Source organism: Coenobita brevimanus, chromosome 110 (assembly GCF_032717465.1).
Source record: "Coenobita brevimanus isolate Jiangsu-jjx chromosome 110, ASM3271746v2, whole genome shotgun sequence".
NCBI lineage: Eukaryota > Metazoa > Arthropoda > Malacostraca > Decapoda > Coenobitidae > Coenobita > Coenobita brevimanus.
Window position 1 is genome coordinate 44,022,874 of NC_137063.1, and position 19,472 is coordinate 44,042,345.

General features: G+C 40.8%; 1 protein-coding gene across 11 annotated transcripts in view; it reads left to right on the forward strand.

Annotated features, from left to right (window-relative positions):
* slo (calcium-activated potassium channel slo) overlaps positions 1 to 19,472 on the forward strand; it is a 743,408-nt gene that overhangs the window by 481,461 nt on the left and 242,475 nt on the right. The window lies entirely within an intron of this gene.

Below are 19,472 nucleotides of genomic sequence, written 5' to 3' on the forward strand. Positions count from 1 at the left end.
AAGCAGCTGGTAGACACAAGTCTTTGAAAACCGCCTGAGAGAGTAGTTAGCTGGCTTCCTGTACTTGATCCTATACAGGATGAAGGCGTTCAGCATGCACATATCCAGCAAGTGCAAGAACACCTTCCTGTACCAGCCCCGGTTCCTCCTCAGGCAGTCAATCTCTCCGATCATCATGTCGGACTTGTCCACCAGCTGCATATTGACGTTGTAGTCAATTACAGCATCAGGCTTCATCACAGGATCGCCAGTCCTTCTGTCGACCTTCCCTGTGGCTTGCATTTCCCCCTTGTGTACTGTGGTGAGCATATTGACGATCCTTTTGTCGTGCCACTGTATTGCCAGCATCTTCTCTGATTTCTTCAGGTGCACGTCTCCCTGCTTTGATCTTGCAGCCTCGGGGAAGGCAGAGTAGTGTGCCCTATTGCTCCTGACAGTGCCACTGGAGCCGACGCCGTGCTCTGAAAGGTACTTGGCGAGTTTGGGTGCTTTATAATAATTGTCCGTGTACAGGACATGATTCCCGCCGAAGTACTTTTCCAGAAGCCCTTTCACCACAGAGCCAGAGAATCCAAGGGGGTCGGTCTTGTCCAAGTTCACATTGCTGGCGGTGTAGATAATGAAGTCTAGGATGAACCCCATCTTGCAGTCGCACAGCACGAAAAACTTTATTCCAAAGTGGTGGCGTTTGCTAGGAATATACTGCACGAACCGAAGACGGCCCCTGAACAAAACCAAGGACTCGTTGATCACTACTTTCTTGAAGGGCTGAAGGAACGTCATAAACTTGTCCTTGATCATGTTCAGGATTTCCCTCACTTTCCATAGGGGGTCAGTCTGGGAAGGCTCATCGTTGTTTGCAAAGTGAAGGTACGTCATGAGTTGCCTGAAACGATCGCAAGTCATGTACTTGTTGAAGATGGGTGTGGGGCAAAGGTCGTCAGCACTCCAGTACTCCTCGAGCTTGTGCTTCCAGTTATGTGGCATCAGAAGCATCAAGCCGATGAATACAAATAGTTCCCGGATCGTCACAGGAACCCATGCTGCCATCCGCGACGTGGATGGCGTTGCACCTTCACCTTCACGAACTGCAGCACATTGTCTTTCGTACCTGTTGGTCTCGGTACAAATCTGCTGCATTACTTCATCATCCAGGAAGGCCAACAGGTAGTCCAAGCATTCACCACCCTCGGGAACAGGGAAGTCAGCCTGGATCCCACACCCAGTGGAATCAAAGGGCAGATCCTCTGGCACAAAATCAGAGCCCTCAGACCACACGAAGGCGTCCAGAGTGCCTGCCTAGGCTGGGAGTGGGTGGTTGCATTGGAGGGTGAGGCAGGCTGTGTGGCAGTGGGTGAGGCAGGCCATGTGGCAGTGGGTGAGCTAGGTCGGGCATGTGCGGTTGTGGTGGTGGTGGGGAGAGTGGGAGAAGGTTCAAGGTCACTTGCAGTAGGCTGGGTGGTGAGTTGCCTAGTGCGGTAAACCTTACCGCTAATTTTAGCACTAGGAGACTTTTTCCCATTCATGCCAGCACGAACACGGGGCCTACGGAAACCTCTATGAGTACCAGACTGCCTACTTCCCTTCCGAGGCAGTGAAGGAGACTCCGAAGACTCTGAAGAAAGCACAGCAGACGATGATGACGAGAGAATGGGGCTGGGGGTGCGAGGCGGTATGGCGGCGGCGTGACCTGAGGTTGGGGACAATGGCCGGGCTGAGGAGAACAGTGACTGGGAACCGGGGTCACCACTTCGCTTCCTCTTTGCCCCCTTGCCATACGCCACTCCCTTCTGCACTGGAGCCTTGCTTGACGAGGTGCTAGGCACAGCAATTGTCTCTTCCTGCACCTCAGACTCAGCACTCGATAAAGTGTCTGATTCAGCAAGGCTCGACAACACCGCAACGTCACTACCGTAGTCCATAGAGGCTTTCAGTAATTCTAGGCCTGTAGCAGACTCACTCAGGCCCTTTCCACTCCCTAGTAAGGGGTTTGAAGGGGTAGAGGTCACAAAGCCCTTTTTCGGAGGGCTTGAAGGCACTGACTCGGAAGAGCTAGAATTCGACATAATGTCACCTTGAAAGCCTGCGGTAAACTGACGCTAAACAGGGGCAAACCGTGCGAAAAGAAGCTAGTGTGACAACTGGGGAAACAGGCGTTTCCAATTAGCATAAACTGCTTGCGAGAGGAAAGCACAGATTGACATTTCTGAGCAGTCCGCGCGCTGCCATATATCACAATGAGGGTGGCCGGGCCACGGTGGTGGGGTGGGTAAAAAAAAAAGATACTTGGCAACAACGGAGGTCAGTGGTACAAAGGTCAAGTATGCTAATAGTAGCTAAAGGGTGGCGGTACTGATAGACAATACCAGCTTGAACCTGCTTGCCCGCGTTTATTCAAAATTAACTCGAGTCGCAAATGCGATTATCCGCCGTTATGTCCTTTTCGGCGAGCGTCACAAACGCGACGCCCCACGTTTTAGGGGTTAAAGGGTTTTTGGTTATGATTTTTGGTCACTCGTGCACAAGGCGAATTGCGCACTGCGGTGACGCGCACTGTGCGAGCCCACTGTATGTGTATATATATATATATATATATATATATACACACACACACACACACACACACTCAATCCTCGTAAATCTCGGCAATTTGGGTCTGGACCACTGCCGTGATTTATGAATTCCGTGATTTATGAATGATGACTCTTATGTGAAAAATTAATTTGGGTCTGGACTTTGGCCAACTTGCCCCCACAGCACCCTACCTACACCTATCTAGGCACCATCAAACACAAACATAAAAATTTAGGAATATTCAGTGCATATATTAAGGGATCTCACCTTAATCCTATGACGAAATTGCTTAAGTGAATGGAGTGGGGTGGTGTTGGGAAGAACTTAGAACCTCTCAGCACTTGTTCTTCCCAAACTCTTTCACCAGCTTTGAAAACTTCTCTCCCCTCTCAACACGACAAATGAGCTCCAAATGTTGACTGTACAACATTTGTGGCAGCTTCTTGACACCATACTCCTTAGAGCGCTTCATTGGGGGGTCGAGAGGGGCTATGGCAGGTAGGAGGCAGGGGGAAGTTGCACAAAAAAGGCAGGTAACTCTCGTACTCCATGTCGATGATCTGTAATGTGGGGACTGGCGGGACAAGAACAACAACAACATGGCGGCATTAGTATGCACACTTGCCACCAGGGATGCATGGTGATTGGTTGTTGGGTCGCGACTTTCAATTTGAATGGCGCGGTTTACGATTCTCCTCGGAAAAGGCCCACTTGGGTGCCTAGGTCCGCGATTTTCATGACTTAACAGTGATTTAAGGGTGCCGGCAGTCTGACAGCCACTTAGCTGTGATTTATGAATCTGTTATTTATGAGCACGCGATTTACGAGGATTGACTGTATATATTGTATATATATATATATATATATATATACAGTGGGTCTCACCTTCTGCCCGAGCTCAGAGTGCGCGAATCACATTATGCACAAGTGACCAAATATCATAACCAAAACCTTGGATGCGCGAGTTTACCTCACGGAACGCAAGGTAGAGGCAAGGAGTGGCTCAGAAACACCATTTTCCATTAGTACGTGACCCCCCGCACCACACACAACGTTCCAATAGTGAATCAGAGGCTGGTGGGGAAGGTGCTCAAGAGGAGTCTACAGTAAGATCTCGCCAATAACAACTCCGACAAAAACGTTTTCAGCTATAAGAGTAAGTTAGAATTGATACCCAGTTTCTATAATAATGACAGTTATTTCATGAATAGCAAGTTGTTATAATGCCAATACATCCATAACAAGATGAGGAATGAAACATTTAAGCAAAAAGAGATGAAGGAAATTGCCGAAAATGTGAGCAGTAGCGAGGAGGAGTTGGAGGATCCTCCCCTCACAATCTCCCCAGACTCGCCCGCCGCCGTCCCCTCCTCCTCCACTGCCCCACCTGACTCACCAGCTGCCTCCCCCTCCACCTCCACAGCCCCACCTGACTCACCTGCTTCGCCTGGCTTACCTGCATCCCCCACCATAATGAATTGCCGCATTCTGGAAGAAATGTAACATTCGACAGGCCGTAAATTTCTTCGTCAAAGCCTGGAATAATACAACACTGGCAGCTGTTAAACAAGTGTAGTGCGGCCGGGGCGGTGGCGGGGGCACTCTAAGTGTGTTGCTGTGCCTTGGTACCCCTGTTGTTAAAGTCCATCAGGCCTGTTGTCTATTGTTCTTAAGGTGACTGACCATATTTTTGTTATTGTAGCTTTATTTGTAGTGTATGTCTGAAAAAATTTTCTCTTTATTATGTCTCTAAGGGCCAAAAAATGTCCAAGTATGAGGGAATACCACCCATATGTAATTTTTCCCATAAGATTATGTATTCACATTGCATGATTTCACAGTGCACAAGGACCAGGACCGCCCATCCACTCGCATACTGTGCGAGCTTACTGTATATATATACAGTATATATATATATATATATATATATATTATATATTATATATCTATCTATCTATCTATTGCCAGACACCATAATCCCACAAAGGGTGGCCGTTTGACACTGAGTTAGTTGTTTTACAGGGACGGGCACCAACCCTCCACCAACCCACTTGTTGACATGTAGGGAGCACGTATGGTTTGGTTATATGGTTACCACCTAGCGTTGTAAATGGTTTCTTGGCTTACAGGAAACCATTTGGCTTGTCACTCAATGTAAAGCCACCTGTAAAGAAAATAAAAGGAATAAGAAGTGTCAGGAAAGAGGGAAGAAATAGGAAGAGAGGAGGGCAGGCACAGAAAAAGAATGATAAAAGCTAAGGGAGGAGGCAGCACTACATCAAGTGAGTGGATGATGGTCGCCAACACCTACCACAAATATAGTGTATATATATATATATAAATATATATAAATATATATATATATACAATATATATATATATATATATACACAGTGTATATAGACTGTATATATATATATATATATATAGATATATATACTGTATATATATACTGTATATATATATATATATATATATATATATATACACAGTAGGCTCGCACAGTGTGCGAGAGATTGGGCAGTCCACGACCTCACGCACTGGGAATTCGCATACTGGGGATACATAATCTTATGGGAATAATTACATATGGGTGGTACCCCCTTCATACCTGGACATTTTTTGGCCCTTAGAGACATAATGAAGGTCATATTTTTCAGGTATTGTACTAAAGCTATAGCTACAATAACAAAAATATGGGTAGTCACCTTCACAACAGCAGACAACAGGCCTGATGACCTTAAATAACAGGGGTTCTAAACACTTACAGCGCCGCACTCCCCACCGCACCTCCCACCACACCAACACTTCTCTCCACAGACTCCTCTTGAGCACCTTCCCCAGGAGCATCAAAGTCACTCACTTCAGCCATAAACCCTTCAAAGTCCAATGCTGACACTTCTGACATTGCATCCTCTTCATCCTCAACAGTAGAATGCCTGGGAATTTCTGCATATCAACATGACGACACGTGACGCGCTGTGTGAGGGGTGGTCGTGCACTAATAGAGAATGGCATTTTTGAGCCACTCCTTGCCTCTGCCTCGCATTCTGTGCGGTAAACTCGCGCATTCAAGGGTTTTTGGTTATGATTTTTGTCACTCGCGCACAATGCGAATCGCGCACTGTGATGACGCGCACTGTGCGAACCTACTGTATATATAACGTGTCAAGTGGGGTTGGTGTAGGATTAGTGCCCCTCCCTGTAAAACAATTAACTCTAAGCCCTTGGCCACCCTGTTTGGGATACATGGTGTCTGGCATTGAATGAATGAATGAATATATGTACACAGCATATATATATATATATATATATATACACACACACACACACACACACACACACACACACACACACACAAGATGTGAGGGAAACCACCAGAAAAAGAGGACTTGATGTACCTTCAGTGCTAGATCTAATATTTACTAGGCAAGAAAATGATATTGACAGTTTAATATATCACCCTCCACTCGGCAAAAGCGATCATGCAGTACTAAATTATAACTTCAGGATAGCATATGACATAGTAAACAACAGTGACAGTTACAAAAAGAGCCTAAACTATAAAAAGGGAAATTATCAAGACCTAAAGAAGTATTTCGTAGAAGTTGATTGGGAAAATGAGCTTAGAGGACAAGATTTAAATGCTGTATATAAAAAATTTTGTGAATTTTATGAAATAGGAGTCCAGAAGTACATCCCACAGCACAAAGAAGCAGATAAGAAAATACAGAAATGGTTCAATACAGAATGTAAAAAATCAAAAGAAAGAAGAGATTTGTCGTGGAATAGATACAGAAGACACAATAGTGAAAGGGCGTATAATAATTACAAACAGGCAAGAAACGACTATACAAGAATAAGGAGGGAAGCCCAAAAACAGTTTGAGGAGGATATAATAAATAAAAGTAGTGATCAACCAAAGCTGTTTTACAGCTATATCAGAAGCAAAACCAAAGTAAAAGATATAATACAATCCATTACGGACAAGGGAATCACTTATACGCAAGAGAAAGATATTTGTGAAGCACTAAATAAGAATTTCCAATTAGTTTTTACAGAAGAAAAAAATTTTGAGGGGGACTATGTGGAACACGCATGTCCACACATACTACCAGATATACAAATAGCAGAAAAAGTAATACAGGAGGAGTTAAGTAGATTAGACAGAGGAAAAGCAAGTGGTCCTGATGAAATTTCATGTTGGGTATTACGAGAATGTGCAAAGGAGTTAAGTAAACCATTATTTTTAATTTTCAAGAAATCCTTGAGTCAAGGTAAACTACCTGATATTTGGAAAAAAGCAAATATTGTCCCCTTATTCAAGAAAGGAAATAGACAAAATCCACTCAACTACCGACCAGTATCACTGACCAGTGTTGTAAGCAAGGTATTAGAAAAACTTATAAGAAAAACTTGGGTAAATCATCTAGAAGAACACAGTATGATAACAGAAAGACAGTTTGGTTTCAGAAAAAGAAAATCATGTGTCACTAATCTGTTGAGCTACTATGACTGAGTAACAAACACAATACAGGAAAGGGAAGGATGGGTGGACAGTATCTATTTAGATTTCAAGAAAGCTTTTGACACAGTACCACACCAAAGACTTTTATGGAAACTGTACCATCAAGGAGGAATTCGAGGCAAACTGTTTTGTTGGATGCAAGACTTTCTCATAAAAAGAGAAATGAGGACAGTACTAAGAGGAAACTACTCATCATGGAAAGAAGTGACTAGTGGAGTACCACAGGGTTCAGTGCTGGCACCAATCATGTTTTTAGTGTATATAAATGATATAAACAGTAACACTGGAAATGAGAGCTATTTGAATATGTTTGCAGATGATGCAAAAATACAAAGGAGAATTACTAGCACAGACTCTTGTAGGGAGCTACAAGAAGAATTAAATAAACTTCATGAATGGAGTAGTACATGGCAAATGGAATTCAATGTGGACAAGTGTCATGTAATCAAGTTTGGTAAAAGTGGAAAAAGACCTGATTGGGATTATAAGTTAGGAAATAAAACCCTATACACATCAGAAAGAGAGAAAGACCTAAGTGTGATTATCAATAACAGACTATCTCCGGCTGACCACATCAGCGAGAAGGTACGGAACATGTATACACTGCTTGCAAATATGAGAATAGCATTCACATACATAAATGAAGACATGCTAAGAAGGATAATAACATCATTCATTAGACCAACCCTGGAATATGCATCAGTAGTCTGGAGTCCTCATCTCAAAAAGCATATTGACAAGATTGAAAAAGTTCAAAGGGCCGCTACAAGATGGAGACCAAGCTTAAGGGACCTAAGCTACGAAGAAAGACTAAATAAACTGAACCTACCAACACTACAGGAGAGAAGGAAAAGAGGTGACATGATAATGCTATATAAGTGCACATCAGGAAAGGAGAAAATAGACATAAATGATTACTTAACATATGGAGAAGCATCAGCAAGAGGACATTGCAAAAAACTGCATAAGAAGAGAGGTGATAAAGACGTAAGGAAATTCAGTTTCCCAAACAGAGCAATTGATCAATGGAATGCACTACCGAATGAAATAGTGTGTGCCAAAACAATTCACAAATTTAAGGATATGTACGATAAATATGGTTTAAGACACGGGACAGTACGAGCTTGACTCATTCCTGTAAAGATACAATTAGGTAAGAACAATTAGGTAAGAACATACACACACACACAGTATGCTCGCATAGTACGTATAAGCACAATGCGCGAATTGCATAGTACACAAGTGACCAAAAATCATAACCATAAAACTTTGAATGCGCGAGTTTAGCCCACAATACGCGAGGCAGAGGCAAGGAGTGGCCCAAAACCGCTATTTTCCCTAACTGCGTGACCCCCTTCACCGCACGATGTGCCAGTGGCGACTTAGGGGCTCATGGGGAAGGTGCTCAAGAGGAGCCTATAGTAGGGTCTCGCCAATAGTGACTTTGACAGTAACGTTTTTCGGCAATAACGGTAAGTTAGAATAGATACCCAGTTTGTATAATAAGGTTTGGATTCACTTGAATGACGGTTATTTCGCGAATGCCAAGTTGTTATACTGCCAATACTTCCATGACAAGATGAGGAATAAAACAGACAAATAAGAAGAGATGAAGGAAATTGCTGAAAATATGAGCAGTTGCAAGGAAGAGAAGGAGGATCCTCCTCTCGCCACCTCCCCAGACTCGCCCGCCGCCGTCCCCTCCTCCTCCTCCACTGCCCCACCTGACTCACTATCCGCCTCCCCCTCCACCTCCACAGCCCCACCTGACTCACCTGCTTCGCCTGGCGTACCTACAACCCCCACCATAATGACTGTTGCTGCATTCTGAAAGAAATGTAACATTCGACAGACCGTAAATTCCTTCGTCAAAGCCTGGAATAATACAACACTGGCAACCGTTAAACAAGTGTGGTGCGGCCGTGGTGGCGGCGGGGGCACTCTAAGTGTATTGCCGTGCCTCGGAACCCCTGTTATTAAAGTCCATCAGGCCTGTTGTCTACTGTTGTTAAGGTGACTGATCATATTTTTGTTATTATAGCTATATCTATAGTGTCTCTCAGAAAAATTTTATCTTTATTATGTCTCTAAGGATAAAAAATGTCAAAGTATGAGGGGGTACCGCCCATATATAATTTTTCCCTTAAGATTATGTATTCACAGTGTGCGATTTCACAGTATGTGAGGACCAGGACCGCCCATCCACTTGCATACTGTGCGAGCTTACTGTGTATATATATATATATATATATATATATATATATATATAATACACACACACACACACACACACACACACACACCGCTCGCTGGTGCAGTGGTAACGTTCTCGCTTGCCAACTGGTGGACGGGAGTTCGCGCCTTGCTCAGGTTGCGAAAAGTTTCACTGACGAAGTGGGTGGTTACTGTCCCCCTTGAGCAAGGGGACGGGTGTGTGCGTGTGTGAAGGTCACAGCCTTGCCCTTAGATCGGACTATATGAGCTCTCAGCTCCCTTCCGGGAGGGTAAAAAGCTGACGATCACGACCATCAAGTGATCCTGACCGACCCGGTGAATTACACACACACGAACGAACAGCCGGAGAGAGCAGATGTCCCAGCCATCACTGCTAACCTTAAGTAGTTTCAGGAATTTTGTCTGTCCTGTCTCCTAAGGTCTTGTCTGAAATTTAAAATAATGAAAGTTAATAGACAACCAAAAATGTGAAGATTTATTGGCAAGAATATACATGAATGTTTGTAGTTTTTTTTCGGTAACAGCTGTTTTGGTACTTAACCAACATTAAACATGGCCGAAAATGTAAACAATGAGGGACTCGAATTTCAAGGATTTGATACAAATACCAATGTCATGGACCTAGTTAAAACATTAATTATGAGGATTAGTGAACTTGAAAAGAAAGTAGAGAATCTAGTGATAAAGGATGTATCTGAAAATACGGATACTACCATACAGAGTCTGATCCAATCCAATGAAACAGCGAATGAAGAGATTAGGAATTTGAAGCAGGAAAATGTTGAATTGAGGAGGAAACTAGAAGAGAGTACTAATAAAACGGAGAAGGTGAGTAATGTATTAGCAGAGCATAAGGCAAAGTGGGCACATGTAGAAGAACAGAAAGAAGTGGTCAGCTTAAGAGAGATCATCCAAGAAGAAAGGGAAATGAACAAGAAAAAAATGGAAGAAAATGTAGTGAAAATACTGAAGAAAAAAGAGAAAATAGTGAGAGAAACTGTAGAAAGGAACAGATGTGTAGTAATATTTGGAAACAGGGAAGAGGAAGAAAAGGTTAGGTTCATAAGACTCGAGAGAGACATGATCCTGGTGAGAGGAATATTAGGCAAGATTGACCCCGAAGGAGACAAGTGGGTAAAAGAAATTGAGGAAGTAAGGAGGATAGGGCCTTATAAGAAAGGGGAAACAAGACCAGTGAGAGTCAAGTTTACATCAGAAAGTGTAATAAATGAGATACTTAAAGTGACTTGGAAATTAAGCAAAGAGGCGGGGATGGAAAATATTATAATAAGAAAAGATCTGAATGAAGAAGAAAGAGAAGTTTTAAAATCATTAAAGGAAGAAGTAAAGGGAAAAAATGATAAGAGGACAGAGGAAGAATGTAATACTTTTTTTTGGAGAGTATTGGATATGAAAGTAAGGAAGTGGTATTTAAGGAAATAGAAGTGAAGGAAACTAAGGGGGATGGCTGTGAAAGATCAGAAGTTGAGGAAGTGGTACGGATAGAGAGTAGGAGAGAAGAGGGTATTAAAAACGTCAAAAATAATTTGAAGGTGATATATACTAATGTTGATGGTTTCATATCGACAAGGATCGAAATTAACAATTTCTTGAGAGAACATGAACCTGATGTCATGTGCTTTGTAGAGACCAAATTAAGAGAAGATATTGATGTTCATTTGGGAGATGGTAAATACAAACTGTGGAGAAAAGACAGGAAAGAAAAAAAGGGAGGAGGAGTGATGATAGCAGTGAAGAACAACATAAATGTAGATACTGTGGAAATGGGAGAAGACTGGGCTGAAGTGATATATATGAAATTAGAAACTGGAGAGAATGTTAAGCGAGATATGGCGGTAGTGTATGTTCCCCCAAAGACGAGAGCATGGAAGGATGACGAATACCATGAGATGTTGTCAGATATGGCTAGCTATTTGCAAAAAATAATTGAGAAAAGCAATAATATAATTTTAGTGGGTGACTTTAACTGTAAAGAGGTGAACTGGGAGGAATGGTACTTGGGAGGCGGCGAGGATTCATGGGGCACTATGTTATTAAATATAATAATGAATAATGTGATGACGCAATGGGTCAGAGAAGAGACATGGTTTCGAGGTGAGGACACACCAGCAAGGTTAGATTTACTGTTCACCAAAGAACCCAATGTAATAGAATCATTGAAATATCTCTGTCGTTTAGGAAAAAGTGATCATGTGGTCATTGAGTTCCAGATGTTAATAGGGAACGTTGAGCCAAGAGACGAGCTTCATAGACAGGGAAGATACAACTTTGGGAAAGCAAATTTTACAGGATTGAGAAACTATTTTGAAAATGCGGATTGGAGAAAATTCAGAGAAACGAGAGATACAGAAGAAGTGAGATATCTTTCTAGACCTCTATAATTTGGGAGTAGAAAAATTTGTACCAAGAGTAAGAGGGAAAGAAAACAGGAAAAAGGAGTGGTTTAATAGAAGGTGTATGATAGCAAAAAAAGAGAGAGATAAGGCGTGGAACAATTGGAGAAAGAGAGGTAACAACAGAACAAAGGAAGACTATAAAAGAACAACAAATGAATACACAAGAATACATAGAGAAGAAGAACGGAATTTTGGAAAAGGTATAATAGACAAATGCAAGGATGAACCCAAACTGTTTTATAGATTTGTTAATGGCAAACTGAAACAAAAGGAAGGAATCACCAAACTAAAAGTAGAAGGAGAGGTCTTTAAGGATGCGGCAATGCTAGCAGAAATAATGAACAAACGTTTCCAGTCAGTTTTCACTAAAGAAAAGGAGCTTGTGGAAGGGGAGGGAGTGATTAGAAATGTTCCGGTGATAAAAGATATAAAAGTGGATGTACAGGAAGTGTATAAATTACTGGAAACTCAAGATGTAAGGAAAGCCCCAGGACCTGATGGAATTTCTAATTGGGTACTGAAGGAATGCAGAGAACAACAGGCGGATAAAATTCACAATTTAATCGTATGCTCACTGGAAGAGGGGAAAGTGCCACAAAAATGGAAGAGGGCAAATGTGGTACCAATTTACAAGGGAGGAAACAGGGAAGAACCCCTGAATTATAGGCCAGTGTCTCTAACCAGCATGGTCGCAAATTTGTGTGAGAGAATCCTGAAAGACAGATGGATAAAATATCTGGAAGAGATGAATATTTTGGCTGAATGTCAGTTTGGATTCAGAAGTGGAAGGTCATGTGTTTCTAACTTGTTGAGCTTTTACTCAAGAGCGATTGATGTGGTACAGGAGAGAGATGGTTGGGTGGATTGTGTGTACTTAGACTTAGAGAAGGCCTTTAACAAGGTACCTCATAAAAGACTAATGTGGAAACTAGAATATATAGGAGGACTGAAGGGGAAACTTCTGGAATGGATGAGAGACTTTTTGAGAGACAGACAAATGAGGACAGTAATAAACGATTGGATGTCTGGATGGAGGGAAGTAACAAGTGGAGTCCCTCAAGGCTCGGTGTTGGCGCCAGTAATGTTCCTGATTTACATAAATGATATGGTAGATGGAGTGAACAGTTATGCAAGTCTGTTTGCTGATGATGTAAAGATCTTGAGGAAGGTAGAGGTTGAGGAGGATTGTAAAATGCTGCAGGAGGATTTGGATAGGATACACAATTGGAGCTGGATGTGGGAAATGAAATTTAATGTAAAGAAATGTAAAATATTGGAAATGGGTAAAAGTACCAGGAGGCCATCACTGACTTATTTATTGGGTAATGAATTAATCACAAAAAGGAGAGATGAGAAAGATTTGGGAGTGCTGGTCCAAGATAGTTTGTCACCAGAAAAGCACATTAACAAGATAGTTGGAGAGACTTATAAACTCTTGACTAACATAAGAGTAGCATTTCATTATATGGATGAGGAAATGATGAAAAAATTGATGGTGGCAATGATCCGCCCCAGGTTAGAATATGCAGCGGTAGTGTGGTCCCCACACAAAAAGAAAGATATAAACAAGATTGAGAGAATACAAAGAACAGCAACCAAGATGGTCCCCAATCTGACAGACCTGTCATACAGAGAGAGACTGGAAAAACTGGATTTGCCTTTGTTAGAGGAAAGGAGAAAGAGGGGAGACATGATTGCAGTGTTCAGGACCATGGTTGGAGTAGATAAAATTGACAAAGAAGATCTGTTTGTATGGGATAAGAGAGCAACAAGAGGACACGGAATGAAATTGAAAATGTCAAGCTGCTTGAAGGATATCAAGAAATATAGCTTTCCTTACAGAAGTATAGACTTATGGAATAGCCTGGACAAAGTGATTGTCCAGTCTAAAAACTTAAACGAGTTTAAAGCCAAATTTGACTTACTGAGAAACAGCGATGGAAACCCACGAGCATAGTACATTCTGTGTATATCACAATTAGGTAAAAAAAAAAAAAAAAAACTTAAATACTTAAATACTTAAAAAATACTTAAATATTTGGAATGACTTAGACAAAGAGGTGATGCATGAGAAAAACATTCATGTGTGTAAAGGTAGACTTGATAAATGTGGATATGGAGGCAGGACAACACGAGCATTGCTCAATTCCTGTATACTACAAATAGGTAAATACACACACACACACACACACATGGCAAATTTTTATTAAAAAATAAATACAGTAAGAGGTCATCATTATAATAAATTGCCACTAATTAAGGAAGCTTTTCAGTGGATGGCTAGGTAAAAATCTTTTTAAGTTATGGAAATGGAGGATTCCTGTACTTGTCACCAGTCTGTCCTTTGAGTCTATCTATACAGTACTTTTGTGTACAGAATGCCTATAAACCTTTTACAGTATTTAACTGTAGGAGTAATACAAACTGAATAAAGATATACCATATATGTTGCCATATTAGCTGTACATCACTTTGATGGTGTACAGTAGGTTGTACTAATGGCTAATGAAGTAGACTTAGCTGCTTTGCTTCAATAGCTGAGAGATGTGAGTTAGTATACCATTATGTGTTGGTGAGATCAGGAGACCAGGTGAGGCATTCGTAGAATTGTCTGATGGTCACATATGGTACTGTTCTACAGAGGCAAGCAAGAAAGAAAGAAATTTGGTGTAGGATGTTTTATCGGCAAATATCATGGTAGTAGTAGTGAATTTCAAGAATATAAGACCTAATCATGGAATAAGAGATACTGTAAGGAACATACCCAAATACTGTATGCACAGTACTGTACTTTAACATCAGTTTTTATATTAGTAAAGATTTATGAAGATATAGAACAGACAGTTAAAACCACAAAAAACCAGTTGTTGCACATATACATTTTTAGTAGATTTTAGCTCAAAAATATGCATGTTGAAGAGTTAGGCAAGACTGCAGTTAAGGGCAATTTGGAATCAGTGAGTGGAATGCTAAAAGTGAAATGCTTGTAGAATTTGTTTCAAAAAATCAGTCATGGGGTGTTGAACACCCCCCAGAAGAAAAGAGGAAGTAGATTTGGACTGGATTATGAGACAAAGACGAAGTAGATATTCTCCTTACTGGCAGAGCGCATGCTCTTGAGGAGTGTTAGCTACTTTGAGGAATGTTAAATGCCCTGAACAGGGCACCATGTTCACCTTCATTTGAGTTGAGGATTATGGGATACCATTATATGAACCCACATTATTGTGGAATCATACAATGTAATTATATTTTGCCCTCATGTATCCACACACTTATAAAATTTCACAGTGAAATGAATGTCTTAGGATAATGTACCCTAACCATCTTAGAAAATATGAGTGTTTAAAGAGTGTGTGTTAGAAACAGAGGCTCATCTTTTGTGTACTTTTCCATGGTAGATTATGAAAAGAGAAATCAGTTAATTTTTGACGTAGTGGCACCTTTCGTGGAGAGTATGATAATCTTTCACATCATTCAAGACAGGCTACTTTTTTAAACCTAAACCCAAAGGAAATAGGGTGCAATTTGATGTTTGTAGTGTTTTAGAATTCTCCACTTGTAGATTAGAGATGTTTCACAGTACAGTGCATTATTGTAAAGTAAAATTTTGCTAGGATGTACATTTCACTAACACAGATCCACAGTGCTTGATATTTCAAATCCTGCATTATATTTTTTCTGGAATCAAGGTGATGTATAACTTGTACTTGTTTCCAGAAAAGTTTGATATGAAGGGTTGAAACTGTGTAAGACTGCATTTAGATGCAGAATACATAGGACAGCTGGATATCCTTGATAAGCCTTTTGAGCTCGAAATATTCCTGCTAAATGTTACATTATATGTTTGGGAATCCCATAAACATAACTTAGTCTTTGCCAAATTCATTCCAATCCCATAAAAGTTATGTAGTCTTTGCCAGATTCATTCCTGTGCATCTTCATACCTGTTGACTGAAATGTGCAATTCAGTATGTATCTTGTTAGTATCTGTGGTATGCATATTTCACATATTAGTAGTTATATCACTTCTTCGTACTTGACCTACATCTGTACGTTGCATCAGAGTTAATGTAAAATACATTGAATAATACCATACATAGAATCACGTCAAGGGCATACACATACCTCCCCCCTCCCTTCCCTACTTCCCATTCCACCACTCCAGTGACTTGAGTACCTAGCATCTAATGAACCACTTTTGCAGGAACGAGCCTGATCTGGAATTTGAGGGGTTGTTGAAGCGAAATTCCACATGCGTTGAGTTCTTTCAAGGGACAATGTTTAACTCGGTAGACTTAGAACGTGTCAAGGTACTGAACACTTTGGTATAGCCTATTAGTCTTGCATTTAATTAATTAATTTTTGTCATTATCACCATTATTAATTTCAATTTGTTTTTTTGTTAAGTCCACCAAGCTGTTTCATACTTGGCAAAACTTTTATTTGAATTTCTGAATATTTTTTTTACATAATCTTATGTCTCAATCCTTTATGCATATCTTCATAACTACTGTATTGCTGAGATCAGTTCAGATTTACTAATACCATTATGGGAGATTTATTGTAATAGACATTGGACATTGTTTGATATTCATAATGCATTTTGTATTGATTTGGTTTCTACAGTCACATCATCCTGCCATCATTAGTGTTAGGTTCATGTTTCATGGCAGATTTTAGTTTGTTTAACTGCTTTTTATATATATATATATATATATATATATATATTTTTTTTTTAATTTCTTTACTTATGTTCAAAAGTCAGTGCCATAGGATTGCCCTTTAGCAACATACCTGTTTCTGTCAGTGCTTCAACTTCACTGTACTGAGCAGCAGTTAATTTTACTGGTTATTTTAATGGTAGGACCCCTACCTCCATCCCTTTTTTTTCTGTAAATAACAAAGCTGCAATTAACAGTGTGCAGGGCCTACAAGAAGCATTCCCAAATGAAGCTGATCATCTAGAAAAACTGTTTCTGAGAATGTTAATACAACAGTAAGATGTAATTAAAAGAACAGTATACAGTATTTGACCCCTTCAAAAGAGGGAAGCACATTCAGAACCCCATCTGCAGAATAGAGGAAACTCAAGTAAATCTACTATAGGACATTAGTTTTAGGCTCAGAATTGCAGGATATGCTAATTTTGACCTTCTCTTACAAAGTCATTTTGTAGCAGAGTGCAGTATTTAAAAAGCAGTACTAATTTTCATTAAACATTTGACCCACGTTAGGTTAGGTAGGTTTAAAAATTCACAGAATTATTGGAGCTTAAGAGCGTGAAGTTGCTCGTAGTATGTGGATCCCCAAATATGCAGATGGCTTGTATCCAAGCTTGGCAAGACAGTAGTGGGTATCTCCTGTTTTATAATTTTTTTTTGTTGTGTCCCCTCTGTTTCATTTTTTCTTGAGGCCCACATGATGTTCAAATTTTAATTTTACTACTTCTGATTCTACCTCTGCCGAGTTTACAGAACAGTTTTGCCCAACTTTTTTTTTTTTTTTTTTTTTTTTTTTTTTTTTTCTGAACTTACAAACACACACCTGACTGAAAGTTGCATGGGTTGCTGAGCAGTTCACCTACCCCGGATTGAACGGAGCAGACGGTAGCTTTGAACCCAATCTATTACTACTTCCTTCCTCATAGCTGGCCTGAAATTTGGTTATGGATCCAGTCTGCACCTCTTGGTTTGCTCTGACTTCCTTATTTTTTTTTTTTTTTTTTTTTTTTTTTTTTTTTTTTTCCGTGGATGATTGCTGTACATCTCCCACCTTTTCCTCTTCTTACCACCCCTTCACAGCATTTCCTTGCTGCATTTGAATGAGAGAGAAACTATAAGAGAAGGTGTGTTTAGGGAAGGTAGACTGTTTTAGACTCTTCATGTTTTGTTTCACTTTTTCAAACATCTTTCTCCCTTTGCTGTCTTATCTTAAGGGAATGGACTTTCTCATTTTTCCTCATGAATGGTCTGCCTGCCACTACATAAAACCTAACCTGCACACTTGAGCTAAACTGCATTTGCCAGAAGAAAAGAGAAAAACTCAGCTATTTTACTTTCAGATACATAAAAGTATTTCTTTCACTGTGGCTGGTTCATGTACTTTTATTTGCTATATGAATGTCAAGCTTCAAGTCCGAACAGATTTTGATTTTGTCTCTCATGTGAGCTTTTCTGCCTATCAGCTCTCTCTTTAAATCCACCTCTGTCTCCACTGCAAGAGTCTTGAAAAAACACTCCACCTTGCTTAAACCTCCACCTATTATGGCTTGTGACCCAGAAAATCTAGTCTCTCTCTCTCTCTCTCTCTCTCTCTCTCTCTCTCCTCCTCCTCCTCCTCCTCCTCCTCCTCCTCCTCCTTCTATGGCTTGTGACCCAGAAAATCTAGTCTCTCTCTCTCTCTCTCTCTCTCTCTCTCTCTCTCTCTCTCTCTCTCTCTCTTCCCTCCTCCTCCTCCTCCTCCTCCTCCTCCTCCTCCTCCTTCTCAGATCTCAGATGAACAAACACGTCAGAAAGATGTGCAGAAACAACAGAGATCTCACCACACAACCCTTCATACATATACTCAACCTGCTTTGTTTATCTTGCGAGTGGTGGCGATTTTCGTGTTTTTGGCATTGTCTTGGCTCACCATCTCATCATTATTTTCCTTTCCCGTGACTTCATTGCTTAAAAGTTGGAATTTCTTGAGAATTCTTATGTTATTGTGGTGGCAAGATTGTATTACATATGTAAATGTTATCCAAATTGTTTGAAAGTTAGAAAAGCATGATCATACCTTTTATACAATACCTTGGTGTAACTATACTTGAAAGTCTAGTAATGCAGCACTTTTTTTTTTTTTTTTTTTTTTTTTTTTTTTTAATGTAAGTGACTGGTACAGCAAAGTAAGGTACTGTACTGTGTGTCACCTAATATGTCATGCCTGGTTTACTGGTATAGAGCAATATTTTTTAATCTCCTTTATGATGCCTCTGTTAATGAGACACTACTTTGTCTGTGTACTGTTGGTCCACCATCCAGTATTGTCTTACAAGCTTGCCACATTATGAGATTCTCAGTTCCATTTCTCATCCCATAACCAGCTTCTGGTCTGCTGTGTCACCCTAGCTCCAGATGACCTTCCTCCGCTTTTCAGCACTTTGAAAGCTCTTTCTGTTCTTTCCTTCTCACCCCACTTACTCTTTCAGTCCTTGTTGCTCATATCAGCCATGTTGGTTCATCCTTGCCTCATACTCCTGGGGAAATATGGGTGTCCTGTATTTTTCAACCTATTTTAACCTAAATTTTCTCCTTTCATGCCAATCCCCATCTCAGTCTAGTGGAGTCTCATCATGACCCTTAACCAGCCCCCAGCCTTTCCCCACAACCTCCCCACAAATACGGGAGTTCAGAGTTTTTGACCCTTGTTTTGGACAGAAAAGAACCGGACCTCGAATTGGAGGGGCTATTGAAGAGGCACTCCACTACAGTAAGCTTCTATCAGGGGAGCATAATGAGTGCAGTGGACTTAGCTCGTGTCAAGGTAAATGTGCTCCCCTCCCCTTCCTCCTCCCCAGCTCTCATCAACTCCCCCTTCCCCCCCCATAGTAGCTTCAGTCCATTACCGCGAGGGAGCTGGTTTAATTGTGTCTTCTGTGTAACATCTAGTCATAATCCTCCTGCGACTACGGATTATCAGAAGCGAAAAGTAATGGCGATTCAGCATTTGATGGC